The sequence below is a fragment of the Rana temporaria genome, chromosome 8, assembly GCF_905171775.1.
Source record: "Rana temporaria chromosome 8, aRanTem1.1, whole genome shotgun sequence".
NCBI lineage: Eukaryota > Metazoa > Chordata > Amphibia > Anura > Ranidae > Rana > Rana temporaria.
In genome coordinates this window covers 127405668-127417435 of record NC_053496.1, presented here as the reverse complement: position 1 = coordinate 127417435, position 11768 = coordinate 127405668, and positions in this window count along the sequence as shown.

The window sequence follows — 11768 nt, the reverse complement described above, 5'->3', positions numbered from 1 at the left end:
GAAACTGTGTGTCTGCAGGCTAGTGCACAAGATATGTAAATAGCCTGTCACTCAAAGCATGGGGGTGGAACGGACTTTGCCTTTTCTCTGAAAGTCCGTTTTATTCCCCTGAACAATAAAAATAGGATTGCTCAGCGCTAGATTAACTTTGTGTGGCAAGACTGGGCACAGATGATAGGAAATCTTATTCTCTACATTGTGACATAAAAAATGTTGGGTTTACATCCACTTTAACAGCTATTGAGACTGCACACCACACACTTCCTGCAACGATAATAACCCATCCAGTTTTAAAAAAGACAATCATTTTCTTTAGGTGGGTCTTGAACACTTGAACCATGCCATAACCAAGGGCTCCCGCACGTTCCTGGAAGTGATGGCCACACTCACACAGCCGGAGTCCGTGAACCCGGAAGGAATAATGTGGGAATATGGAAACCCTCTCAGCAGTGACAGCACAGCACAGGAGGGCTTTGTTTTAAAATAATAACTTCATAACGTGCTAGTATGAGATGCATACTAGCACATTATGCTATTATTTTACTACCACTTTAATAACGTTAATCATAGCGTACCAGCGTACAACACCATCACATTATGCCGCATACACACCATCACTCTATGTGATGAAAAAAAACGACATTTCCTGTGAAGTAAAAAACGACGTTTTTGAAACTTCAATTTTCAAAGACGAAGTTGCCTACACACCATCGTTTTTTCACAATGCTCTAGCAAAGCGAGGTTACGTTCACCACGTTTTTCCATTGAAGCTCGCTTCATAACTAGCTTCTGGGCATGCGCGGGTGTAAAAACGTCGTTTTAAACGTCGTTTTAAACGTCGTTTTTTGCTACACATGGTCAATTTCTGTGAAGTAAAAAACAACGTTTTGAAAAACGACACATAAAATTGAAGCATGCTTCAATTTTTTTTTGTCGTTTTTCACAAGACATAAAACGATGTTTTCCCCCACACACGGTCATTTAAAGTGACGTTTTGAAAAACGTTGTTTTTTTTCATCACATAAAGTGATGGTGTGTACGCGGCATTAGAATGAAGTCCCTTTGACTCTGTCAGGATGTTGTTATTAAGTTTACATTATGGAAGATGCAGTAGGAAGAGGGCTGCTCCATGCATCCCTATGATAACTAGGTATACTGATTCATCCATGCTACTGTTTTGGGTGGTCTGACTCTTCTAATAAATATTTTACACTAAATATGAGAATTTAAAATGGTATGTTACTTTTTATGCTGTATCTTGTACGACAAAAAAATATGTTCCAGACACAATCTGCCTGCCTTATGCTCCAAGCTGCTCAGGCACTAAGACTATAATCCCTAATACTTGCCAGTCTCTTTATTTTTTATCACAATTTGGCAGAACAGTTGCCCAGACTGAGAAGTTAATGCTCAGAATAAGCACCAAAAAGGACAAATTACAGTGAAAAAAATATTATGTGCAGAACTGGATGACCAAATGTTGACATGAATATGACTTTTTTAACAAAAGGGATTATTATAATTACTTTTTTGGCAGAATAATTTTTTATTACATATGTATTTACAGTGAGAATTTGTTGGAGACAACCAAATTATCTTTATGTGTTTCAACTAATTGGATTTAAAGGAGAGTTACAGATGGGATAAAAATCACTAGTAACTCCAAATCCCAAATTTTTTTTTTGATTGAGAGGGTAAGAATCTGTCTTTTCAGAAAAAAAATAGTTTTTCTTGCTCAAAAAGCTTTATTAAAAATAGACCAGTCAGTGTTACATCTAGAATTTTTTTGGGATATAGTCATTCATAATTTCATGCACAGTTCTGCAGACAGAACATGCATTTATGTTCCAAATTAGAGTTAGGATAGTGCACCGATGCAAAGTTTTTTTTTTTATGTTCTGGGATTGCCAGTGGGGTAGATTTATTAAAACTGAAAAGTGCAGAAAATGTTGCAGCTCTGCATGGAAGCCAACCAGCGTCCAGGTTTTTTTCTTTTAATCAAAGCTCAAAGTGTTTGTTATTCTAAAAAAAAAAAAAACAGATCCTGTTCCCTTAAAGCATGAATAACAGAACAGTGCCTGTACTGTGAACTTTGACCCCTTCTATCACCTAAAAACCTGGCTGATCCTGCCTGGCTATGCCCTCCTCCCTGTAAACTGACCATGGTTTATCATGGCTGCTGAGCCCTGACACCGTGGTCAGTTTACTTGCCTCTGTCATCTGCAGCTCTCCTCTCTGCTCATGCCCATCCTCTCCTCCCTCCCCTCCCTGCCTATCCCTTCACTCCCCAGCCCTCCCCTCTTGCTGCTATCATAACTACAATAATAATACACAATCTCCTCTGTAAAATAACATTATGTGCCCCTGTGTCTGTGTTATATAAAAATGCTGCCAATCTGTAACTTATGTCAGAGCATCTCCCAGTGCTCATGTGACTCCTCGGCTATCTCTCCTTTCTCCTCCCCAGCTGATGTCAGTCAGCCGGAGAGAGCCAAGAAGTCAAGTGAGCACCGGAAGATACTCTGATATAAGGTACATATTGGAAGCTTTTTTATATAACACAGACACTGGGGCACATAATGTTATTTTACAGAGGGGATTGTATGTTTTTATTGCAGTTGCTTAACAACCGCTTTAAGTGAAGAGGGTGAGGTTAGAAGCTGACTAGAATGCACAGCTGCGCAAGATTTTGCAACCTGCAGTTTTAGGAAATCAACCCCACTGTGTTGTTAATAAGCATGGTTTCCAATCATGTGATTTCCATTACTTTGAATCCTGATGATTTACATATTGGATACATGATCCATCGCAGCGAGGCTGCTTTGCCACCATACTTCTAAGTGAGATGGTTGGCAAGTGTTTAAAAAGTTAAAAAGCCATATGTAAACCCCTTACCCCCCCCCCCCAAAAAAAAAATGTCAGCCCTTGCCTTCAACATTTCTAAAATTCATTGGGAGCTCAAAACCCTGTGGGAATGCAATGGGCTGGAGTGCATTCCCATAGATCACCCATCAGAAGCCAGAACCAAGTTATTGGTGGGGTTTTTGTGGGTTGCAGGGGTGCATGGTTTGTTTACATATGGCTTTTTAAAACTGTTTGTGTTAGGAGGCAGGGGGCTGCCAAAAAAGACTTTGGGTTTGATTTACTAAAATTGGAGCATGCAAAATCTGGTGCAGCTCTGCATAGAAACCAATCAGCTTCCAGGTTTTATTGTCAAAGCTTAATTGAACAAGCTGAAGTTAGAGGCTGATTGGCTACCATGCTCAGCTGCTTCAAATGTTGCACTCTCCAGTTTTAGTAAGTTAACCCCCTTGCGTTTGTCTTTGAGGTTCTGCTTTAAAACTAAATCATTTTTGCTAGCTACTGATTGAGTATTGAAAGCGAGTACAGCTCCACTTTATGAATGAACATTGACTTTGCCAAGTGAACAGCCTCTAATGCTTTAATAAACTTCCCCAATGTGTTATTGTTAGGTCAACCAACACCTACTAATTCTGCAAAATTTGGTCTGGCTTTAATTAACTCTTGGAAGGGGTCAATAACTCATTCATACATATAAAAAATGTATAAACAACTAAAATCTAAATTAAATTAATGAAAAAAATAATTTTAGTTACCATTACAATACACGCACCAACATAGGGAACAGCAAGCATGTAAAGTTGCATCAAATTGTGTACAAATGAAGGTAAATAATCGCAATAATAACTCACACATCTATTTACTAAAAATACTATGTGGGTTTTACTTTAACATAACCATACTTAATAAACTTTGAAATATAGAGGAATAAAGCTGTCTAAAACAAAACTTGTGAAGCTTTTTATGTACAGTACTAGATAATGCAGGAGCTATCAGTAATGCCTAATTTGTATAATTTTTCATTGTTCACACCTTAATAGTGCTTATATTTTCAATTCCAAGCTATCGCTCTCTATCAGCATCTAATAAAATCACAAATATTGCAGACACTTCTTCCTTATTAAATCACTGACTGCACAATACATTGCTCGGCTATAACTTATGCATTTGTGTGTAATAACTGACAAATGAAAAATAATAGCTGTGATTTTGGTACTGCAAGGAACAGATGAATGGAGATGATAACTGTGTAAGCCTATAAATGAAAATACACACAATAAGTTGGGATTTATACAGTCAAGCAACCTATTGATCTTTGGTGGCTTTAGTTCCTAAGAGCTCTTTAATCATTGGTACAGTGGTCCCCAAACGGGACCTGCCACATTGAAAAGTCAAATGTTTATCACACATCATACATTATGAATGAAAGTCAACAATATAACACAATTAAGCTTAGCATTTGCTTATCTCTTTGTTTGCATGAGGGAAAATAGAAGAGAAATTATGCTGATTATCTCTTTCATGACCAGATGACATTAAACTCTTGATACCTAAGTCAAATTTAAAATATATGTATTTTTTTTTTTTTTTTTTGCTGTCTCAATGGTGTGAATTCCAACAGGGATTGAAAGGAAATCTCTGCAAAGTGGGGGTTATTCCTGTCATGTTTGAGCCGATGGAGGAAGACTTGCACTATTTGTTTCTTCTTTTTTTTTTTTTTTTTTTTTTTTTATTTATCTATCCATTTCATTTTCTTCCCTTTTTTTTTTTTTTTTTTTTTTTTTTTCCTTAAATATATGTCAGTAAATATACAAAAGAAGAGAAAGGAAAAAATACTTAAATACATAAATAGATACATTAGTTTCCCCTAGCCGAACAAACCCTCGTCCCACCCTCAAGCCGCCCCCAACCCTTATCCCCTCCTTCCCACCCTCCCCTATCTCCGGAAATCTGTCTCCTATTGAATCACTCTTTGCCCATTAACCTTCCTACACTATATCGTATCATCATATCATCCTATCAATATACCTTGGTGCAAGTTTAAAATTAGCCCAGTCCTGCCATTTTCGTTTAAATCCGCCTTCTCCTTCCTCTCCCATGTACCTGAGCTGTTCAGCATAATATATATCATTGATTCTGCAAAACCAGCTCTTCTCTGTCGGGCTCATAGGGTCCTTCCATTGTTTGGGAATCAGACTCTTTGCTGCATCTAGTACGTGAGGAAGTAAAGTTCTCATGTACTGTTTAGTTGACATTTCTGTCCCATGGAACAAGCAGACCCATGGATCAGGAAGTATTTTAATTCCGGTTATCTCCTCAATTACCAATAGTACATTATTCCAGTATGTTTTAATTTTTGGGCAGGTCCACCAAATATGTGACATAGTTCCCACTTCAAGACAGCCCCTCCAGCAATATTTGGAGGTGTCGTCTTGATAACGGTGTGCTATGGCCGGGGTTATATACCATCGTGCTAAACACTTAAAATTCATTTCGATCAATGCACAATTAAATGAAGTCGTATGCGTCCTTTCTAATATTTTCCTGACCTCTGTCTCGGTTTTACCCGTTCCCAATTCCTCTTCCCATTTATTAATATAAGGAGGGAGACCGGGGTCTTTCAATCCCATCAATATTTTATAAATTGCGGAAATCGCGCCCCTTCCCTTTGGAGCTAAACACAGATGCTCCAAAGGAAGCAAGTGTCTATCTGACCTCAGGGGGGAGGGGAAGGAATCTACAAAATGCGTCAACTGCAAGTATCGCCACCTGTTCAACTCAAACAATTCTTTTTTTTTACTTAGTTCCTGGTAGGTAAGAATTTTACCATCTTTTAATATGTCTTTTAATTGTGCATCTGGTTTTTTAATCCAGTTACCAAACAGGTCCATTTTCCCTGGTACAAAAAAATTTGTGTCAAATAAAGGGATTAGTGGGGAGTTATAGCCCCATCTATGTTTTTTATGTGCCCTATCCCATATAGACGTGGATGCCAATGTGATTTTGTGCATGTGCGAATTTATTTGTCTAAAATGTGGCGGTATCCAAATCTCTTTTCCTAACCGTGACATATTTGAGCAACTTTCTATTCTCACCCACCTTTTCTCTTTGTTATCTCTGACCCAATCAATCACCCGTGCCATGTGAATAGCCCTATAATATGTGTAAATATCCGGTACCCCCAAACCACCATGTTCCTTATCTCTAATTAACACCTCCATACTTATGCGCACTTTTTTGTTCCGCCATATAAACCTATTTAGTAACTGTTTTAGTATTTTAAAATAAACACCCGGTAATGCGATTGGTAACATTTGCATTATATATAATATCTTAGGGAGAGTAAACATTTTAAAACAATTTATTCTCCCTAGTAGGGATCTTTGTCTCAATGCAATTCTCTTTAAATCTTTTTTAATATCATTTAATAATGGTATATAATTCTGCAGGTAAATTAGGTCAGGGGATGCTGTAATATTGACTCCCAAATATTTTATCTCGGTATCTTTCCAAATAAATGGGAACTCTTGCTTATATCTCCGTACGTCCTGTGCGTTCACGCTAATATTGAGGATTTCTGATTTTAGAGGATTGATTTTAAAATTAGATACGTCTCCATACAATTTGAGGGTTTTTAATAGATTCGGGAGTGTTATAGTTGGGTTCGTTATAAATAATAAGATATCGTCGGCGAACGCTGCAAGTTTATGTTCCCCATCATTTGTTTGAATCCCCCTGATGTCGGGGTTATTTCTAATCCCGGCCAGCAATGGTTCCAAAGATAAAATAAATAAAAGAGGGGACAGGGGGCACCCCTGTCTAGTCCCATTGAACATTTCGAATGTCCCTGACAATGTCCCGTTCACCTTAACTCTTGCCGTTGGGTGTTTATACAGAGCGCTTATCCACCCCATCATTTTTGGACCGATCCCAATAAACTCCAATGTGTTCAATAGAAATCCCCAGTCTACCCTGTCGAAAGCCTTTTCGGCGTCTATAGACAGGAGTAGACCTGGGGATTTACTATCTTTTATTATCTGTGTCAACAGAAGTGTTCTGATGCTATTGTCCCTACCTTCCCTCCCGGGGACAAAACCTACTTGATCAGTATGTACTAAATCTTTCATGATTGTTTTCATTCTCCCTGCTAAGATTTTGGCGAACAATTTTACGTCTGCATTTAATAGCGAAATAGGTCTAAAACTAGAACATAAGGAGGGATCTTTACCTATCTTAGGGATTACTGTAATTGCAGCCTCCAAAGCCTCTTGACGAATATCCCAGTTTAAACCGATACCGTTTATATAGGAGCACATCCTGGGGATCAGAATGTCACTGAACTTTTGATAGTATGCAATTGTTAGCCCATCGGGGCCTGGGCTTTTCCCCTTTGGTAACTCCTTTAAATTATTACGGATTTCCATTTCCGTTATAGGTTCTTCTAAAAAACTAATTTTGTCCTCTGGTATTTTATTTAAACATGTGTTACTTAAAAATTTTTTTGTATTAACACTTCTCCTTTTTGTTTTTTCTAAGGTGTCCCCTTGCGATATCGAATACAACTTCCCATAGTATTCTTGAAATACTCTTGCAATTTCTGATGTTGTATGTACCTTACTCCCTTTGCCTGTTTGAATACTTTCTATAAAATTGCCCTTAAATTTGTTTTGAAACCCTTTTGCTAGGTATTTACCCGACATGTCGCCCCATTGATAGTTCTCTTTCTTACGTCTGTAGGATGCCGCTCTATTATCATATTCAATGAGATCTCTTAATTCCTCTCTTTTTAAGATAACGGTGCGCTCCGCTTCCTGCTCTCCTGTTAGTTTATGGGTCTGTTCAAGATCCAAGATAGTTTTATATAACTCATCATATTTTTTCTTAGTTTCTTTTTTTTTCGCTGATCCTATTGCGATCAGTATGCCCCTGATATAGGCCTTGTGAGCCTCCCAAATTAATGATTCCGACATGTGTTCGGAACAGTTTGTCTTGAAATACCATTCCAATTCCTGTTTTATCCTTACTACAACCTCTTCGTCCTGTATTAAATCCTCGTTAAGTCTCCATTTGGTGTTACTTTTGGGAGCTCCCTCGTTTTTTAAGTTGATTGAAACTGGCGCATGATCCGACAGGGTAGTTATCCCAATTCCCGAACTTGTCACTACATCCAGTGAGCTATGATCCACTAAAAAAAAGTCGATCCTAGAGTACGTCCCGTGCACAGCGGAGTAGAATGAGTAATCTCGTGTTTTCGGATGCTGAATTCTCCAAACGTCCATCAATTGGAGTTGGTGTAATTTTTTTTTAAGTAATTTTCTTTGTGCATCTCCAGTCCGCTGTGCACGGGACGTAGAATCGAGGTCCAGATCCAGGCAGAGATTCATATCACACGCCACAACTGCCCTGCCTATCCTGAAATCCATAAACATCTCAATGACCCCCTTAAGAAATCTCATGGAGTTCTTATTTGGACAGTAGATGTTTGCAATAGAATAGTCCACTTCGTTTATTTTTCCTCTAAGTAGGAGATACCGCCCCTCGGGATCTACTTTTCTCTCTGCCAGGACGAATCTAACTTCCTTGGCAAACCCTATGGCAACCCCCTTTGCCAGTTTAGTCGGTGAGTCTCCATAGTACCATAGTGGGTATTCCGGTGAACTTATTTTAAGATTTGACTCCTGCGAGATATGTGTCTCTTGTATGAGTACTATATCTGCTTTAAGATGTTTAATTTCTCTTAAAATATTACCCCTTTTTAACGGGGAATTTAATCCCCTTACATTATATGAGAGTATTTTTAAGGTTCCCATAGTTCTACCAGATAATCCCTCGCCCCCAGACCACTCCCGTTACATTGTTATTATTATATTCAGTTGTTATGAATTGAGTCATGTCACTCGTCATCTTACATAGATAGGATTTCCAAAAAGCATCAGGGCAAAGCCACAATAGGCAGCTTATTTCTGATACTGATAACCGGAGATACTCCCCCCCGAACCCTCTCCCACACCCCCCCACCTCCCCCCATTTACTCTGTACTATGACCCCTATATTCACCCTAACCCTCCCCCCCTCCCTCTCTTCCCCCACCAATAGGGGCATTACGGCCTAAGATAGGCACCTGGATCCGTGGCCAACCTGCTCCACCCGGCCCACGGTTCTCGCCCCAGAGGTTGAGCTCTGCAAGTGTGACTACATCCCGAACTGCCCCCGCCCCCCCCCCCCAACCGGAGGCTGGGGGTGGGTGAGTAGCCCCAGGACCCCAGAACTCCCAGGGCTCACACCAGCCGGTCCCCCCCCCATCCCCCCCCAACCCCCCGCCCCCCCCATCATCTCCCCTTTTTATTCATCTTATGTGGATTTTTTCTTAATTATTTTCCTCTTTTATTTCCTGGGATGAGGTTCCATGTCTGATGACCCGGTATAGGTGATATCTTCTCTTGTGGTTCATTCCATCCAGGTATCTCTATCAATGGAATGTCCAGTCTCTTACAGAACTTAGTCATCTCTTCAGGGAACCTTAAGGTCGCGGACCTGCCCTCCTTCTTCCCGATTAAACACGCTGGGTAACCCCAGGAATATTGGATACCATATACTTTTAAATGTTCAAGTAGCGGTTTTAATAATCTCCTTCTAGAGAGGGTCTCGGTGGCGAGGTCCGGAAAAATCTGTAATTCAGTCTCATTGAATGTAACCGGCCTGATGGTTTTAAGACGCTGCCATATCTGTTCTTTATCTTGGAAATTATGAAATCTTGCGATCACGTCTCTGGGAATTCCGGCTGCTAATTCCACCGGTTTTCTAATCCGATGAATTCTTTCAAATTTGATACCTCAAGTTCCTTTGTTCTATTTGTAATTCCTTCATTTGCATTTTTAACTCTGACACCTCAGCTGCTTGGCTATCCAGTTTTTCTTCAGTTTCTTCCACTCTTCTCAATAAATGACTCATGTCTTCGTGTACAATCGTTATCTCATTTTTTAACGAGAGCTCCATTCGTGAGATTGATAATTCTAGTCGCGAAAACATCTCTAATAGCTCTGTTTTTGATGGGGGTAAATCTTTATGGGTGGCACCGTGTGGTTCCGCAACATCCTCCTCAGACTCTCTGATTGTCACTGTTTCAGAGTACCTTCTCTGTCCATTTTTTTGTTGGCCCAATGATGGTCTGCTTTTGGCCCCAGATGTTTCGCTAGGACAGTCTTTGGAGGTGTCTTGTGTCATGTATTTTTTTATGGTGCCAGGGCTGGCACTTATTTTGGGGGCGTTAGCCACAGCACCCCTTACTGGGCGGCCTCTCATTTCCTATATTCAGTTGATGAACCTCTAAAGATAGAAAGATGTCCTTTGTTTTCCTTAATTTATCTCTTTCTCCTTTATCTCACGTCTCCTGCTCAGTCGTCTCCCATCCTTTGATATTTAAAGTGTAGTGAGAACCTGCGGACTGTGGGAGCAATGTGAGCTGGTAGGTGAGCTTGAGCTTGAGCTGAAAGGTGGTAGGAGGCAGGGAAAGAAAGCCACGCTTCCCCGCACACTATTCTGGCACACTATTCCCCACACACCCCACGCCCCTTGTGATCCCTTAAAGTGGCAATCCACTATCCGCTTCGGTTTCTGCTTCAGCCTCGCTCACTAAAGTGCCCTGTAGTGCGCTGTCCCCTGACACGCTAATCACAACTCCATCGCTTATAATTGTAATCATTTAAGATGACTTATAGTTACCTATAGTTACTTATAGTTGCATACAGTTGCTATATAATTAGCTTATGATTAGCTGATAGTTAGTTTTTATTTAGCATTTAGTTAGTGACAGTCTTCAATCGGCCAACCGCTTCAGCACTTATCATCGCTTGCTGGAGTGCAATTTTATAGTTGACTGATGGTTGGCGTTTAGATAGCATTAGATAGCATTAAATAGCATTGGGTCAATAACAGTCAATAACAGTCTTCTATCGATCCTCCTCTATCAGTAATCTGCTGCCGCTATAGCCACATTCACTGAGGTGCCTTTATATATGCCTTGTATGCCTTTGTATGCCTTTGTATAATAAGCTGATGGTGATTGACATTCAGGTAGCATATAGGTTTTATCAATGGTAATAATGATAATGATAATCACTGTCTTTCTATTAGTCCACTATCAGTAGTCTATCAATAGTCTATCAGTAGTCAGTAGTCAGCTGCAGCTTCACTCACTGAGGTACGCTGCATGCTGAACCGTGCTGACACACTGACACACTGGGAACTCACACCGCCTGTGACAGACGAATCAGGCTGCAGTTCCTCACCGCTCCTCAGCTCCTCAGACCGCACAGCGCGCCCAGCACACACAGCACACAGAACCCGAGCCCCTCGGCTCCTCCAACACCTGCGAGCGTCGGGACTCCACAAACTCACGTCTCCAGGAGATCCTCGCGATCACTCTCCACAGCGCGGTTCCAAGGTACAGAGGCAGCACAACAGGACGAGAGGTGGGGGGAGCGGGGGGGGGAGAAGCACGGCGGGGGGGTAGGGAGGAGACGCAGCCTAGTGCACGCCCGAGTGATCCATGGAGCCCACGGAGCTCCTCAGAGCTAGCAGCGTGTTCCGACGAGCACCCTCATCAGGCAAAGTGGGGGTTATTCCTGTCATGTTTGAGCCGATGGAGGAAGACTTGCACTATTTGTTTCTTCTGATGCACATTGAGGTCATTAGTCATAGTCGTAGGTAGCTGAAGGCTTTAGTGACGATCTGGTGTGCTTTCAAATCCTGTGTGGGTCCCATCCTGATGGAGGTCTGGATATGACAGTCCAGTGTTACTGAAAACTGGCAGAACAGAAGATCTTAAAACAAATGACTCTTTCCTATTTTATCCAAAACTAAAACAATAAAAATAAATGAAGAATTCTCAAAACACTTATACAGAA